Genomic DNA, 18453 nt, shown 5'->3' with positions numbered 1-18453 from the left:
GGATGTAAAGTACAGCACAGGGAATATAGTCAATAATATGGTAATAAATATTTGGTAATAAATAAATAAATAGTGCCAGGTGTGTACTCAACTAATCAGTAGGATCATTTCATGAATTATATAAATGTCTAACCACTACTTTGTACACCTGAATCTAAAATAATCTTGAATGCCAACTATAATTTAAAAAGAAAAGAACCAGATATTTTAGCACTTACAGATGGTAATTCATTTGATCTTTAGATGGCCCTATAAAGATGCTGCTGCTGTTATCATCCCCATTGTATAGATGAGAAAAATGAAGCACAGAGGTGTAAAATAATTTTAACTTATGCAACTACTAGGTGAAAGAACAAGGATTCAAATCCACATACTCTGATATGGGTCCCACCTCCTGAGCCACTAATTTATGAACTGTATTTTCCCCCCCATGACACAATTTTGCAATTTACTACTTTCTCTCTAAATATACTCCTTTACTTAGGTATTCATAAAATAACCAATAAAAACTAAACCAATATCTTCTATTTCCATTTATTTGTGTTCTCCATGGGTTATAAAACATTTGAACTGCTGCATTCTAGTTATAACAAGCCCCATCTAAAATGTGTCCCATTTGTGTCACTATTTTTTATGCCTTTCTCACTGTTGACTACAGTATTAAATTCTCATATTGTTCTAGATGAGCTTGTTTGCATACTTATGAATTTCTTCAGGCCTTTGGTTTATCCATACGTATAAAAGTGTAAAATAAATACTAATAATAAAGGGCCAAACACAGACACAGACTATGCATGAAGTTTGACTATGGATATTGTGGCTAATGAAATTTGGGGTTTTATTAACTTAAACATTGGTCTCAGAATGATTTTTTAAAATATCCCCATAATTACAAAACCATTATCTTTTTTTTACTCTGTCTCCTTATTATTTCATAAGAAAATACTTTGACATTTTTTTCTTTTTCTTTTTTAAATTAAAGTTTATTGGGTTGACAATTCTCAGTATAGTTGCATAGATTTCAGGTGTACAATTCTGTAATACATCACCTGTATCTCACATTGTCTGTTCACCATCCAGAGTCAGTTCTCTTTCCATCACCATATGTTTGATCCCCTTTACCCTCATCTACCACCCCTTGCCCCCCTTACCACTAAAGCACTAAAGCATTAGTGGTTACTAAAGTATTGTCAGTGTCTATGTGTTTTTGTTCCTTCATTTGCTTGTCTTGTTCTTTTGTTGAGTTTCTGCTTTATATGCCACATATCAGTGAAATCATATGGTTCTCTACTTTTTCTGTTTCTTAGCTTACAATCTCAAGATACATCCATGTCGTTGCAAATGGTGCTATTTCATCTTTTCTTATGGAAAAGTAGTATTCCATTGTGTGTAGATACCACATCTTCTTTATCCAGTCATCTATTGAAGGACACTTTGGTTGTGTCTATGTCTTGACCACCGTAAATAAAGCTGCAATGGATGCTGGAATACACATATACTTACGGATAAATGTTTTCAGATTTTTGGGGTAGATACCCAAAAGAGGGATTGCTGGGTCATTTGCTAAATCTATTCATAATTTTTTGAGGAACCTCCACACTGCCTTCCATAGCAGCTGCACCAATCTGCATTCCCACCAACAGTATATAAGGGTTCCTTTTTCTCCACAGCCTCTCCAACACTTGTTACTATTTGTCTTATTGATGATAGCCACTCTAACTGGGGTGAGGTGACATCTCATTGTGATTTTTATTTGCATTTCTCTGATGATTAGTGATGTTAAGTATTTTTTTTCATATATCTATTGGCCATTTGTATGTCCTCTTTGGAGAAATGTCTATTCAGTTCCTCTGCCCATTTGTCAATTGGATTGCTTGTTTTGTTGTTGAGTTGTATGAGTTCCTTACACATTTTGGAAATTAGCCTCTTATCGGAAGCGTTGTTTGAAAAAATCTTCTTCCATTCAGTCAGTTGCCTCTTTATGTTGTCAATTGTTTCTTTTGCTGTGCAGAAGCTTTTTAGTTTGATATAGTCCCATTTATTTATTTTAGCTTTTACTTCCCTTGCCTTTGGAGTCAAATTCAAAAAATGCTCTTTGAACCCAAGGTCTATAAATTTAGTACCTGTTTTCTTCCATGCAGTTGATTGTTTCAGGTCTTATGTTTAGGTCTTTGATACATTTTGAGTTAATTTTGGTACATGGTGACAGATAGCAGTCCAGTTTCATTCTTTTGCACGTGGCTTTCCAATTCTCCCAGCACCATTTATTGAAGAGGGTGTCTTTTCTCCATTGCATGTTTTTGAGTTCTTTGTAAAAATTATCTGTTCATATTTATGTGGGTTTCTTTCTGGGTTCTCAATTCTATTCCATTGGTCTACGTGTCTGTTTTTCTGCCAATACTACACTGTTTTGATAATTGTTGTTCTGTAGTACAAGCTGAAGTCAGGGAGTGTGATACCCCCAACATTGTTAGTTTGACAAATTTTTTGAGGCTGTAATAAGTCTGGCACCACAAAAGTGTTTGTTATGTCTAAATTGACCTTGAATTTGAGAGCAATACAGTTTTTTGTTGCTCTATGCAAAGGCATTACTGAAAGGAGAGACAAGAATAGGAATTGCAGAGAGATTTTGTTGTACTGGGATTTGTTGTTTTGAGGCTAAGTTTCAGTAGACGTCCAATCTTCTTTACTCCACAGACAAGTGACCCTTGATGAAATAGTCATGCCCAAGTCAATACTTCTCAAATCTTGGGTTCCAGACCAATTGAGAAGAGAGTCTCCAGAGTACATTGTGAACACTTACTTTCTTTGTTGACTAGAAACAGAAGAGCAAGACAAAGCAATCCAAGAAATACTGGCTGGGGTGAAGGGACATTCAGTTTCCTTAAGGCTTGTAGTTTTTGTGTGATTCCATCCAATGTTGCTTTGAACCAATAATATACATACAATAAAGTTAATATTAAACATGTTATTATAATTATTTAAGTTATAAGAAAAGTGTTATTGTTCCTTAAGGGAGCTCTATTGGTCTTAGAAAATATACTGTGTGTTTTATACAGAGTAATCTTCTTCATAGTTTTCATAGCTCCTAAACAATAATATTTACAAATATTAGTAACTTCTCATACATTGAAATATATTTTTGAAATGAAATGTATAATGTTATAAAATATATAAACAAAATAGATTAAAAATAAATACACTACAATGTCAGGTCGATAATAGGACGACCCTTATGAGATCCGAATATAGAACTATAAAATGAGCTAACAACTTCAAAGATAAATGTATTTTTTTTAGTTCACTATCTTATGGAGAATACATAGGGTTCAATCAAAGAATAGAGAGGTGAAGTACAAAAGCCTACCATCACATGTTACAAAGTCTCAATATTCACTGACAAGGAGAGGCAGAGGTAAATTAGAGAACACGCAGGAAAGGAGGAATGAGGTTTGAATCTTCTTATTTTTTGTAAAGATGTTAAAGTTCTGCTTCCTGATACTTTAGAAAACTGATTTGGATGCAAGTTTCTCTCCTGAACATCACATTATAAAATTAAATGACTGCCAGGGCCACATAGGTATCAAAAGCACTTGGGTCAGGCTAGGTATTAAATAATAGGGAGTGCTAACAATTTGAATAGAGACTTTCACATCAGCTATCTGCAGTTTGATTCATAGTCAGACCACCAAACATGTGTGGAGTGGGGGATGGTCATCTCATATAACAATATGGGAAAGTTCATTTAAATAAATAATAGTAGCAACAAGGAACACTTATATAATGCTAACTTATATCAAGCGCTACTCTAAGATCTTTTCCATACATTGATTAGTTAAATCCATGTAATAACCCACAAAAAAGATACTATTCTACTCCCATTTTAGAGGTGAGGTATAGCACAGGTAAGCAATTAGTCCAAGGTCACACTGTCACTACGTACTGTAGCTAAGATTAGAACCTATGCAGTCTGGATCAAGAATCCCAGTGTTTACATTGATGTTACTTTTTTAATTTTGACTTTATATCACTTTTCTCGTCAAAGAATTAATGAGAGTTGTCTTTTTAGAAATTCTTAATTTAAATCTGTTTTTGTCTATGTCTGGGACTTGTCGAATTTTTCTTAGACATTCAAAACAGAATTCAACATGATAGCTGAGACCCATGTTCCCCAGGGATAACTTCCTACCACAAACAAGCTCCACTAGAATACAGACTACCACATTTATTCAGGAGATAGATCCACTTAAATTTAATAAAATGTGTCTATATCATCGCATAGCTTCTTGTTCAATATCAAATTATTTTTAATTTTATAAAACCAATTGGAGGTAAATGGTAGCTTAAGTTCACATGATAATGTTGACAAGAGAAAAAAAGGAAAGCGCAAGTTTATGATACAGATATTTTAGCAACATTGACTATATAATAGTGTATCTTTTATTTTCAACTGTGTGCCCTCTTATGATGTGTGTAATTAGATGTTTGAGCAGTGGGAACTGTGGAAATGCACTGCTTCTTCAGTATATAATCACTGAAGATTTATAGGTGTTATCTGAGCTTATGACTTAATTTTATATTATTTTTTTTTGGTAATTTTTGTTTGATTTATCCATATTTGCCTCCCCCCACACTTTAATACAGAGTTATAGTGAAAGTTAAGAGTACCTTGAGCAGCTGGTGATAGAATAGCTCAAGCTGGTTTTTGATCTCTGATTAATATTAGATTCCAGGATGAGGAATTAAAGTAAATGAGCTTTAGACTATAAGAAATTGTGTTCTACATAATTAAAACCACGCACTGCACCACATCATTGCAATCTATCTATACTGCAGAGAACAGAAAAACTGAAAAACTATTCCAAATGGCAAATGGATTGTGAATCTGCTATTTGTTAGTTACAATTACAAAAGAATTGAGTTTTTCACTCAAGAAACTTATATCCTAAATAACTGTAAATACTGAATCAAGTAAAGATGGCATTGCCTATTTATATTTGGAGCCATCAAAGGGCACATAATTACATGTCATGCATCATCATTTAAAACCATTTTAAGTGTTAGGTATTTAATAGTATTTTTCTAACATTGGAATGCAACATCTTTCTAATTCTAGAAAAAGGCATTCAATAGATGTATGCATTAAAACTGATAGTGTTTATTGGTCCGTAATGATGCTGTGCAAACAGGAAAAATGTCATTTGTGACAGATAATAAATTCATATTAGTTTAAATATAAGAAAAAAATCTCATGTTGGTGAGAATGATTACATTAGAAATATTGGGGTGGTTGTGAAATGTGAGCTCTCTATCAACTTTGGCCAACTCATGTTATCCCTAGTTACCACTTTTTCCCCTTCCTGGGAAAATTAGAGTTTCTACTGGTTCATTTAGAAATTTCTGGCAGTTTGCTATAGGACAAGTAGAAGAACTTCATGCTAATTTAAGTATATACCACAAATGGTTATAAAAACAAAAGTTAAAATTCAGTTCAGAAAAATCTCTTTTTTAAACACTCTTTTATAGAAACAAAGCTTTTGTTTTTGTTCACACACCAACCAATTAGACATAATTATATAGAGATCTTAGAGATAACTGAATTCCCATTTGGAACATTGCTATTCTTCTGTTGTATTCCTTAGTTATAAGCTCTGTGCCTTCAGGATTTTTAAAACTCAGTATTTAAATGCCTGTGGATTAAAACCATGGCAATTTGGCACACAGAAAAGGTTTAATGCATTACAGGAGGTATCATCACAAAGAACAGCAGGGGTGAGCTTTATTAAAGTAGTTTTGCCACCATTTGCCTATAAAGCTCAAGCTGTTCTTAAACATTAGCCCTGATGTGGGTTGTCTCCAAGAAGTTGAATTCTTTGCAAAATTTCACAGTGCAAATTCTTGCCCTGGGCATGTCGTTGTGTTAAAAAAAAAAAGAAAAAAAAAGAAAAGAAAAAAAAAAAACCCAGAAAGAAAAAAGAAAAAGAAAACAAGGAACACCAAAAAATACCCCCTCTAATTTGTTCTAAACATTCTGATAGTCTTTGTGTCTATGTTTTCCACTTTTTCTCATAAACATATGCTGCTACATTTAAATGAAAATAAATTATATTTTTAAAATGTGTGATTATATATGTGCTTTTGTCCTGTAGCATGTGTTCTGTCCATACAATTTTTTTTTTAATTTTAGCTTCATCTGGTACTTTACATTTGATAACCCCATTTGCCATAATTAGATCTGCTTTTAGGAGATGCTAAAAAGTTGGATGATAGCACCAGACAATACATCTAGTCAAATCATGGCTGGGATACGAACGATTCTTGCTAAACTTTTAGATTGATCTGGTTCTTGAACTCTGATTGTTTTGTGTATTCATCAGATTAAATTATCCTGGGTTTCTAGCTTTAGCTTTCTATACCTTATTGATTCTCACAGCATTAAAGAAACAAGTCTTTCCTTAGTAAATTGTAAATTTTCTGGTGATGTCTTTGAATGCTGCTTAATTGATAAGTGAAAAAAAAAAGTAAGAAAAGATGATCAGAGAGAGGATTATTTGTGCCAAATTCACATTTATATCTACTTTTATACAGTGTTCATGGAGCAGAGCGAGATTTGTCCTTGTGAATCCCTGCTGAAAAGCATTACATGGTCAAGAATTGAGTTTTTTATTTGCAATAGAGAGGTTAAAACGGGAGAATTGGAATGAAATAGTAGCATACGTCACTTAGATAAATTTTAAAGAATTTTATGGTCACATTTAAGTATGTTTTTAACTTTATGAGATGAAAGGCAAATTACCAATTCACGTCTCTCCCTGCCTAACCCATAAACCAAAAGAAGATGGGACTTCAATGTATTAGAAATTCTTTACCATGAACAAGTGAGATTTGGAAGCAATCTGTCATCCTATGCACTTTGGTAAAGCACATACAAGCTTAACAGAACTGACATATGATGGAAAGCATTGGCCTCAGGTTACTTACTACATTCTGCCCAGAGTTTCCCCAGTTCATTGATTTTAATCCGTATGCTGATCAAATAGCAAGAGTTCTTCTACCTTTCAACTTTAGACCTTAACATTGCCTAGTTCTGGACCATATTCCAGTTTGTTTGTTTTTCTCTTGTTTTTGTTTTTGTTTTGTTTTTTTTTGTCTTTATTGGGACATCCCTATAATGCTCACAAACTTAAATGTGGTTCTAAGTAATGCTGTTTAAATACTGAAAGACACATCATTTCCCCTTTGCCCAGCCCTAAACTTTCATCTATCAAAGTGGATCTTCTGAATGCATAAAGCTAGCCTGATTGGAATTTTTGTTTTATTTTGTTTTTTGTTTCTCTTATCCTTTTTGGTCTTAGTTTCCTTCCAAAACAGAAAAGGTCAATTGTCTTACTTCAGTGTTTCTCTCCTTCTTTTACTTACTTTTCAATCAAGCCACCATTACTCTATGGATTTCAGTACCCTGTGTGGCTTACACTGTGCCTGCCTACTGTGAGAGAAGTAATTACAGAATCTGATTGTGATTGTTTTGGTTTTTTTTTCCCTTGAAGGTTAGCAAGGGAAAGGATAATAATTATATGTTTGTGCCTTGTTATCAAAAAAAGTACCAAACCTCTATTGGTCATTTCTATCTGAAGAATAAAATAGTATGAGTATTTTATTCTTAGTTTCCCTAAGAATGACAGTATAGGAAACTAACAATAATAGGAAACCCAGAACTATTCTTAGGTATAAAGATGATAATAAGAATTAAGTCCCTTACCTTGGGGGATATGAACCAATGGTGATCAGGTAAGGAGTAAGCAGGAGGAATACTGTATGATTACTGATTCACCATATTATTACTGATTCACTATCACAGGAAGACTTATTGTAGTGCATATCTTACCCATTTACATAGCTTGAGACCTGACCCAACCTCCTTAGCTGTTCCTGGAAAAGTGACTTTGGAAAAGATCCAGAGCCATCTATACATGATTATAAAAGAGTTGAGATGTTGAATCTGTCACTGCCATATTCATTCAGAGAAAAAAAAAAGCCAGTAACATGGAGATAGCTGATCAGATTTACAATTTTCATGAATTCCCTTTGAAGATTACATACTGTGCAAATATGTTGCCCTCCTTTCAGTCACAAAACCTATGTAAAATAAAAGTATAGTTACACAAAAGGAATACATCTATAACAGCAAAGACAATGGGAAAAAAGCAGTTACCATAGAACAAGATTTTTGAAACTTCTAGAAGATATAAACAGGAGTTTGAATCATGAATGCCATGAATGTCAAAGAGGTGGGACATTTAACTATTTGTGAGAACACAGAGGATCAAGGTTCTAAATCAGCAGTTATATGAGAGTGAGGAATGGGGGATGCAATAACTTGAGGGTCTGTCTGTGGATTAACTGCAGAGTCAGGGAAGATACATTAGTCAGAACGAGTCTCAACTCCCAGCATGCTAGTGATAAACAATGTTAGCCTAATCAAAATGATGATAAATAGTCTCAAATTTCAGACCCAAATATAGACAAAGATTTAGTTGTGAATGAGGATGTAATATAACATTAATTATCTTGACAATGTAAAATTAGAAGGAATAGAGATAGTATACTGAAAGGAGGAAAACAAGAGAATTTTACAGGCACTATTATTTGCATATCCAAAACAAAGAGTCAATAAATACTGTGAAAGGCAGCTCAAACAAGAAATAAAAATGTATTATACTATCAATGTAGGTGATGTTGGATCTGCGAGCAATTTCTGAGTTTGGGCCGGGATAGTGTCTCGTGAAGCCAAAGAATGGAAACACGGACCAGGGAGAGGCAAAAAGTTTTAAAAAGAGGATAGTTTATTAGAGGCAGGAGAAGAGATTGCAGCTCCTGAGTGGGAGGGGGTCCCGAATGGGGGTGCCCCATGACTGAGGCAAAAGCTCTTACTTTTATACCTTCCCTTGCCTGCTTGGGGAAGGGGAGCTGTTTGAAGAAGGGAATTTGTTTGAAGAAGGGAACTGGCACCATCTAATGAAATTCGTCTACCAGTTTTGTTCTGCTTGCCCACCCTAAAGGAATTCACAAAGTAACCTACTCTTATCTACTAGATCTGCTTGGTTTGTCAGACCAAAAGGAATTTTATGATTAACCCCAAGGCCTTGTTACATTATGTCCTGGAGCGAAGGAATGATTTTAAAACCTGAAGTTTTAGGATATAACTGTCTTTGTTTATTCCACCAGGGACCTCCCTATCTACCTAGGCACATGATAATTCTCCTGTATCACTATTGAAAGTTACAGAAGGAATCAGTATCAAAAAAATAACAGTATAACTATCAAGCAGTGAGAGATGAAAGGACAAAAAGGGAGAAGTTTAAATGAGCTAAATCCTTAATTTTTTTACGATACAGTCAATAGATATTGTGTGAATTTGAAGAATTAAAAAAACTGAGGTAAAATGATGCTATCTATAATTATGGAAGAAATCATTAGGAGATACTAAAACAGAAAGACTATTAGAATAGAAACACTGTGGTTGGGAAGGGTGATTTTGAAGATGTGATTTAGAATTTTTACCATAAACTCTTTTATACTACTATTTGGTTGATAGTACTTATTGCTTTTTTTTTTTTAATGACAGACTAACAAAAACAGATTTATTTAACTCCTAAATTTAGATATGGCTGTAACATTTGTTCTTTCTAAGCTACAGTTTTCTGAGGTCAAAATGAGATAGCAAAGGTAAACTGTTAAGCATAATGCTTCATATATGAGAGCTCAGTAAAACATTTGTCATTAATATTTCTGTTCCCTTTGTTATTATATCATTTTCATTTTCTGGGATGGCAGAGTGGTTGGTAGAAAGGAAGATGATAAATAATTAATCATGTGGTTTTTACATTCACATTGTTCTAACTGGTAAATTGGAACTCACTACGAGGAAGTAAATCCCAGAAGTTAGCAACCTAACAGCAGGAAAGTTACATTCCCTCCATCCTGTGTAAAACTTCAAAAGAAGCTAAGGTGTTTTTGGAGTTCTCTCCCTACCCATTAACATTACAGAGTTTTGGGTTGCCCCAAGCAGTAATATTAGCTGAAGGCCAGCGTTACCACAGTGATTGTAAAGAGTCATTGCACCTCCATCAGTGTCTAACCCATTAAACTCGGTGAGGATTTAAGCCATTCTGATTCATCTCATGTAACTTTTATGCAACATTCTAACAGGAAATGATGCTTTACATATTGCTCCACATTTCAACTTGTAGTATTTATTTTAAACAGAACTTTTTTTTTTTTTTTTTTTTTTTTTACATTGCTTCCTATTTAAGTGTGGAAAGTTTTGATTGGAGTTGACATTAATAGTAAGTAAAGCTAACTTTACAGATAGATGATTATGAAATACATTGAATCACCGATTAAAAGAAAAATACACACTAAGAGGAGAATGACTATTTACTGGTCATTTGTAGACTGTGTATTCATATTTTAAATAATCATATTTAGAATACTATTCTCTTTATTAGGTAGTGCATATGTGGGTTATACTTACACTTCATTACATAATTTGAGTGATGCTAAAATATCTATATAAAGACACTGCTTATGAATGGTCCACAAGTTAAGGCTATGATTATTTCCTTTAAGTTCAGTATATTATCATTTGAATTTAGCACGGTAAGTTCCTGTTTTGTTTTTTGTTTTTTTAAACATAGTGAAGTGGTTGCATGAACTTCTTTAACCACTATATAAATGTAAAACATGTAATAAATTAAAATCCTAAGGTACTTAATATTTAAAATTCTGATTAAATAACATTAAATAATTTTTGAGGAAGTTAAAGATTTGAGAAAGATAAAACAATTCATTAGGAGGAAAGTGTGATTCTGTATATAGGTTGATAGATTAATGGACTGGTGAATATACTAAATTAGCACTACCTCCTCACAGCATATTTCAAAAGTAAGGGACAGGTTGGCACATTACCTTAATTCTCTGAACACAAGAATCTCCTGTGGAAGGAGCCATAGTGATCACATTCAAAACCTTTTGTTAAATTTGCTTTTGATAACTCCACCAGTGTTCAGGAAGTTCAAAACCTTTGCTTTAAATAGTCAACTAGACTAAGAAACTTAAACAGGAACATTAACAAACATATTCTTGAGAGGTATTATTTTTCTATTAAGATATTAAAAATGTGTGTCTACCCTTTGATAATAAATTCAACACACACACACACACACACACACACACACACACATGCAAAACACACATTCTGAACTATCTTGATAATCAACTCCTAACTGGGCACTACAAATCTTTGCAATGCCTGCCCCTCAGTTTAGGATAGATTTAAGAGCAGACAACACAGTTTTATTTGTCCTTGACTGTTGAGAAAAGAATTCAGAGAGGTGTAACTCTTAAGTTTTACAATCATGCCAAGTGAAATCCAAATGTTTCTCACAGTGCTCAGTAAGAATATGTTTTTCAATTCAATTAAAAAAAAAAAAAAACACAGAAAACACTCTTTAGAATGTCTTGGATATAACACCAGAAGCACAAGCAACAAAAGAAAGAAAAAAAAGAATTAAGTTGGAATGCATCAGAATTATAAACTATTTCATTAAATGAAACTATCAACAGAGTGAAAAGGCAACCCACAAAATTAGAGAAAATAATTGCAAATCATACAAGGTCTGACAATTAGGTTTGCAAACTCATCCTAGAAAAAGTGCTAGATACTTCATTGCTGAATATCACTATGGTCACCTTCGAAGTACTCCCCTGGGGAAGCTATGCACTGATGCCAGCACCTAGTCCACTCTTCAAACCAATTTTGGAACTCTTTTTCTGGCCATCAGAGCTGTCATCATATTACTCTTGATGTCCTGAATGTCATCAAAATATCTTCCTTTCAATATTTCCTTTATCTTTGGGTAAAGAAAGAATTCACTGGGGGCCAGATTAGGTGAGTAAGGAGGGTGTTCCAATCCAGTTATTTGTTTACTGGCCCCAGTGAATTCTTTCTTTACTGGCAACATACAGTGCCATGTGAGCTGGTGCATTGTCGTGTTGCAAGAGTCATGAATTGTTGGCGAAAAATTCAGCTCATCTAACTTTTTCATGCAGCCTTTTCAGCACTTCCAAATAGTAAACTAAGTTAACTGTTTGTCCAGTTGGTACAAATTCATAATAAATAATCCCTCTGGTATCAAAAAAGGTTAACAGCATTGCTTTGACTCTTGATTTGGACTGACGGGAAATTTTTGGTCCTGGAGAATTGGCTGACTTCCATTGTGCATTTTGACACTTTGTTTCAGGGTCATATTGGTACACCTATGTTCCATCACCAGTAATAGCACGGCCCAAAACTTCATCTTGCCTCTCCAAAAGGTCTTGGCAAACTTCGACTCTCCTTCATTTTTGTTCATTGGTGAGCTTCTGTGGGACCATTTTTGCACAGACTTTTCTCATGCCAAGATTTTCAGTTAAGATTTTCCTAACTGTTTCTCTATCAATGTTTATCTGCTATGCTTCTCACAGTCAGCTGATGGTTTTGACCCACAATTCAACAAGTTTTTGCAATGTTTTCATCAGTTCTGCTCATTACTTTTTGCTCTGACCTTTTTCATCAGTGACGTGTTCTCTCCCCTCAGAAAAACATTTAATCCATTTTTACCCTGCTGTTTTCTTCATGGCATTATCTCCATAAACTTAGACTAACATGTTCCTGATTTCACTTCCACCCTTGCCAAGTTTAACAAGAAATTTAATGTTTGTTTGTTGCTTTAATTCAAGCTCGGACATTCTTGTGACAGCACACAAAACACGCAGCAGTAATAATGAACGCCACTCAGCAAGACACCACCACATGTCGACACGAGCACAGATGTGAGACACTGATATACCAAGGTTCCTATGAAACCTTACCGAGCTGCTTGTACAGTACTGCCATGTAAGTGCACGGTGGCAAGTTTGTGAACTTAATTGTCAGATCTCATATGTTATAAGTGATTAATATCGAGAATATATTGAAATCTCCGTTAGCTTAACAACAAACAACCCAATTTAAAAAAGGAAAATGGGCTTCGATAGACATTGTTCCTAAGAAGATATAAAAATGGCAAACAAGAATATGAAAAGATGTTCTGCATCACTAATCATTAGTGAGATGGAAATAAAAACCAAAATGAAATACCACACAATGATATGCATGCCCATGGGGATGGCTTGTATTAAATAAATAAATAAATAAATAAATAAATAAATAAATAAACAAACAGAAATTAATAAGTGTTGGTGAGGATGTGGAAAATTTGTAACCCTGTGCTTTGCTGGTGGGAATGAAAAAAATAGTGCAGAAACTATGGAACGGTGTGGCTCCTCAAAAAAATTAAACACAGAATTACCATATGATACAGCAATTCTACTTCTGGGTATATACTGAAAAGAATTAAAAGCAGATGTTGAGCAGATATTTGTATACCAATATTCACAGAAGCATGATCCTTAATAGTGAAAATGTGGAAGCAATCCAAGAGTCTATTGACAGATGAATAGACAGAACAAAATGTTGTCTATGCACATAATGAAATACTGTTGAGCTTGAAAATGGAAGGAAATTCTCATACATGCTACAACACGAATACATTTTGAAGACATTATACTAAGTGAAATAAACCAGTCACAAAAGGACAAACATTGAATGATTCCACTTTATAAGGTGCTTAGAATAGCCAAATTCATGGAGATGATACAAGTAGAGTGGTGGTGGCCAGGGGTGGGATAAGGGAGAATGGCTAGTCATTGTTTAATGGGCATGATGTTTCAGTTTGGGAAGATGAGAAAGTTCTGAAAATAGATGGTTATACAAAAACGTGAATGTAATTAATGTCACTGAAACATTGTAAATTGTTAAATGATAAAGTCTATGCTATGCATAATTTACCATAATTAAAAAAATAGTAAAATTAAAAATTGAAAAAAGAACTGTGTAGAGGCTATCTAAAGATTGCAAACATCAAATCAAGGAGACTTCTCTAAGAGGATTATTTCTTAAAATATGACACTTTAATTATTGTTTAGGGGGTGGGATTTGCTATTGGTTATAACAACCATTAATATTGTAGTTAACACAAAATGGAAAATGTTTTGCAGAACATACAAAAAAGAGTTGAAATTGACCTTCTCAGAGGCTATTCTTATTTTAAAATGTTATGCATTTCTTGGCATAGAATTCATTAAAACTGAGGAAGACATATTTGCACAGTCCAAAAAATTAGATAGAAAGGCATAGCAAATGCACAATCTAGGATAGACATTTATAACTCTCAGAACGCCAAACTTCTAGAATAATTTTCTTTTGTCTTTTCTCTCTGCTAGGACTCAGATTGAGACCCCCAGGAGCTTTAAATCGCTTCTATTTTTCTGAGCACTCCTCTGTTTTATAATCTGAAAGAAATCTGTTCTGGTTGATAGCATTTCTTTCAAAACTTTTCTATCTTATATCTGGATGAAACAAAGAGCACACTAAGCAGCTACATTTATTTTCTAGTATGATAACATCTCCTGAAACAAATGATTGAACTTTATATTGCTCATATAAACAATAGTGAATCACACTTTTGTGAAAATACATTATTGAAGTATAAATTGTATTATATAAATTGAACCCATTTTGAGTGCACAGTTTAATAGAATGTGACAGAAATGCAAGTGGCATTAAAGAGAGAGACCCCTCTCTCAGACAGCAGAGAAATGAGGCCCTTAGTTCTTTAGCCACAGAAACTCAATTGTATCATGAATGAGCTTAGAAGCATATATTCTCCCCCAGATAAGAACACAGGGAAGCCAACATACTGATTTTGGCCTTGTGAGACCTAGGGCAGAGGAATCAGTTGACTTACCTGGGTTTCTGATCTACATAATTGTAAGATAATGTGAGTGGCTTTAAGCTGCTAAGTTTGTGGTGATTTATTACAGCAGCAATAGAAAACAAAAGCAATATATAAAGTGGGGTGGGGGGAGAGAACTAACAGTGATTGCAGGAATAATTAAAATAGAAAAGGACAAAAAATAAATACAAAACAATGAAAAACCAAGGCTCTTCGAAAACACCTACGAAAAACATATCAAGACTGACTAAGAAAACAAGAAATCTTCTAAAAGATTATAGAAAGTTAAATATAACAATGTTAAAGACTCACACTACTGAATAGCCAGATTTATTCAATATTATTTTATTTAAGGCAAGGTGATTTTTGACATAAATTTAGAAAAATAAATCATTGGGACAGAATACACTCTCTATACAGTGATATGATTTATAACAAAAAAAAAAAAAACCTACTGCAAATCATGGAGAATGACTAGTCTTTATCAAAAAATTAATGTTCAGTCAATTGAACATTGGTTTTATCTTTAAGCCTAATTGTTAAAGATTAAACAACTGGCTACTAGAGAAAAATCTAGGGCAATAAGTTCTTGACCTTGGGATAACAACGCATTTTTTTAAACAAGACACAGAAAGTACTAACCATAAAAAACCAACAACAACAACAACAAAAACCTGATTTATTAAATTACAGTAATAAAAGACTGAAAAGTCACAGACTTGCAATAAACATACTTGAATAAAATATATCCATAAATTCTCCAGCATGCATATAAAAATATGTGCAACATCATTAGTCATCAGGAAAATGCAAACTGAAACTAGGAGATAATTATACCCCATAAGAATGGCTATAATTAAAAGGACAAATAATACCAAGAGTGTGCCAAGGCTGTAGGTCTAGAGCCCTCATACATTTCTGGCAAGAGTTTAAATCGATTCAACCACTTGGAAAATTAGGTGCATCTATATGTAAAAATTAATCCAGTAGTGTATAGTGTGTATATGATTAGTGTGTATGTTATTCTTCACTAAAAGTTAAAAAAAAAGTAATGTAGAAATAAAAAAGATATAACTAAAGACAGTCATTATAAGAAAGTACAATAAACTATATTATAAAAATACATTTTAAAATTATATCTTTAATTAATCCAAAATATTATTCATTTTTAAGAATGATTCAAGAAGATATTTTTGTCAATGCAATTAATTAGTGGAAGACATGATGCTTAATAATTGAAAGGTGATAATAAAACTTAAGATAGAATTTTAAACACAGAAATCCAAAAACAATTAACAAAAAATCATGAAAATTCATGAGCAGTTTCAGCAATATTGTAAACTCTAAAAATCTATATACAAAATTGCTATAATTTCATACACCAGGAACTAGTTACATAATATATTTTTAAAATTATATTTTAACTATTTAAATTGCTGTAACATATCGACAAATAAGGACATCAAATGTTGTTCAACATCTTAAATTAATAAAATGTTATTAAAGAGCCTGAAAGAAAACTTAAGAATGAGAAATATCATGTTTCATGGAAAAGTTCAACACTGGAAGACAATAATTCTCTCCAACTTAACTAGTAAATTTAACATATCTCCAAAAAAATCAGCAAAACTTTTAATAAAAATTATCAAACTATTTAAAAGGCTTATAAAAGACTATAAGAGTAGTCATTACTTATTTTGAAAAGCAATAAGTAACAGGAACTTGTCCATGAGATTTACAAATTTATTGACTAATTAAAACTATGTGATTTCAGCATAGTGTTAACCTGTCGCCACGCAGCAGCTTAACCGTTTGTTTCCTTGAACCTGCCTCCAAAGAAAGGAGAGTCTGTAAGATGGATCCTTTCAGGAACTTTGCTAAACCTTTGTGTTTGCACCTTATGCCTCCCTGTTTGGTCCCAGAAAGATGACTGGACAGTCAATGATGAGTAAGATTCCTCACGGAAGGAACAACTCAAGCCAGATGCAGTTGTGTGGGGACCAACAGAAAACCCACGGGGTTCACAGAGGTGGGCACAGCCCCCCACCTTCCTCAGGCTAAGGAAAGCCTCTGCCTCTGTGGCTGCATTCCTTCCCAAAACCTGCAAGGGAAGTGATTCAATGAGGTGCTCTCCATCTATTCATATGCATATAGGTTTTATCCCTTGGGGAAGTTGAGACTTACGGTCCAGCTGTCTGCAGGCAAGGGTGATCAACTTAAATAGGTTTCCTATTATGATGTATAGGATTCACAGATCTTGAGATTGACAAGCTTTATCTCCTTTACTTCCCCACCTAACTAATAAAAGCTGATGTGAAGCCCAATTCGGGGCTTCCAGTCCTTGAGACTGGGGGTCCCTTGGTCTGCTTAAACTCTATTCATGACTACTGTCTTTTCTTAACACTGTGCCTCCCTCCTCGCTCCCCACAACTCTCAGTCGCGAGGGGACGCGACATTAACCGACTATGTATTTATGCTACAAAATAGAGAGATAGTAAAAGACACAAAAAATCCATGGAAATGTGACATAAACAGACCTCTGAGTATATTGGAAGGTGATTCTGACAGAAGAAGTGCTAAGCATCAACAAGCAAATAATGCAATCTTCCTATAAATGATGCTAGGACAAGTGGCTCTCCATATGGAGAGTGAAAAATTAGACGCCTACCTCATACCACACTCAAAAATAAGTTCCAGATGGGTTAACTACCTATATGTGAAAAACAAAACATCACATTTGTAAGAAAATATGCAAAAGCATCATTATGACATCAATGCAGAGAGATTAAAAAACACACACACACAAAAAAAACAAGACAACAACATTATCCCTATAAAGTTAAGAGGAAATCCACAGTCTGAGAAAAATATTTGCAATTCATATAACTAATGCAATTTTGGTAGCTATTTTCCTTCTGGAAACACAACATGTACACAAGGAGAGTGCTAAAGGATGTGGAACACTTTGAAATAGTTTAAAAAAAAAAATGAAATTGGGAAATAATAAACATACGCACACATACTTACATATAAATGTGTATAGACATAGTTATTTTAAGATGTTGCATTTTCCACTTATAATACAGTGTTTATAGAGTGCGAAGTTATATCCTTTCCCTATATTTGAGTATCAAGAATGCTCAATTATTTACTATGGAAGCTCAACTTTAAAACTGCTATGGAATTTGCTACAAATTTTGGTCCTCTGATGTTTTATTGCAGGAAATAAGGTTGGGTTAATCAACCTCCTCAATGGTGGGCCCAGAAGAGACAGCACAGGAGGAGCTCCACCCCCCAGGAAGCCCCCAGGCATTACTCCTTGCTTGCCTCCTGAGGTTCTGAGCTTGACAATGTGGGGGCTGCAGGCTTCCCAGCTCTTGCTGCTGATGTTCAGAATCTTCTCTGCAATCTGATTCTGTCAAGCAGTTGATGATTTCGTTACACTTGTCAAGAATCTTCTGCATCTCATTGATTTGCCTTGAAATTTTGCATCTTGAACAGTTGCTTTCATGTTGAATGAATAGGATTCAAGTGAATTCTTGGAAAACACCTTGTGACGCTGCTTCTCTTTAGGTTT

This window comes from Rhinolophus sinicus, chromosome 17 (assembly GCF_057876585.1).
Source record: "Rhinolophus sinicus isolate RSI-liver-muscle chromosome 17, RSI-T2T, whole genome shotgun sequence".
NCBI lineage: Eukaryota > Metazoa > Chordata > Mammalia > Chiroptera > Rhinolophidae > Rhinolophus > Rhinolophus sinicus.
Note: the sequence above shows the minus strand (reverse complement) of the source record.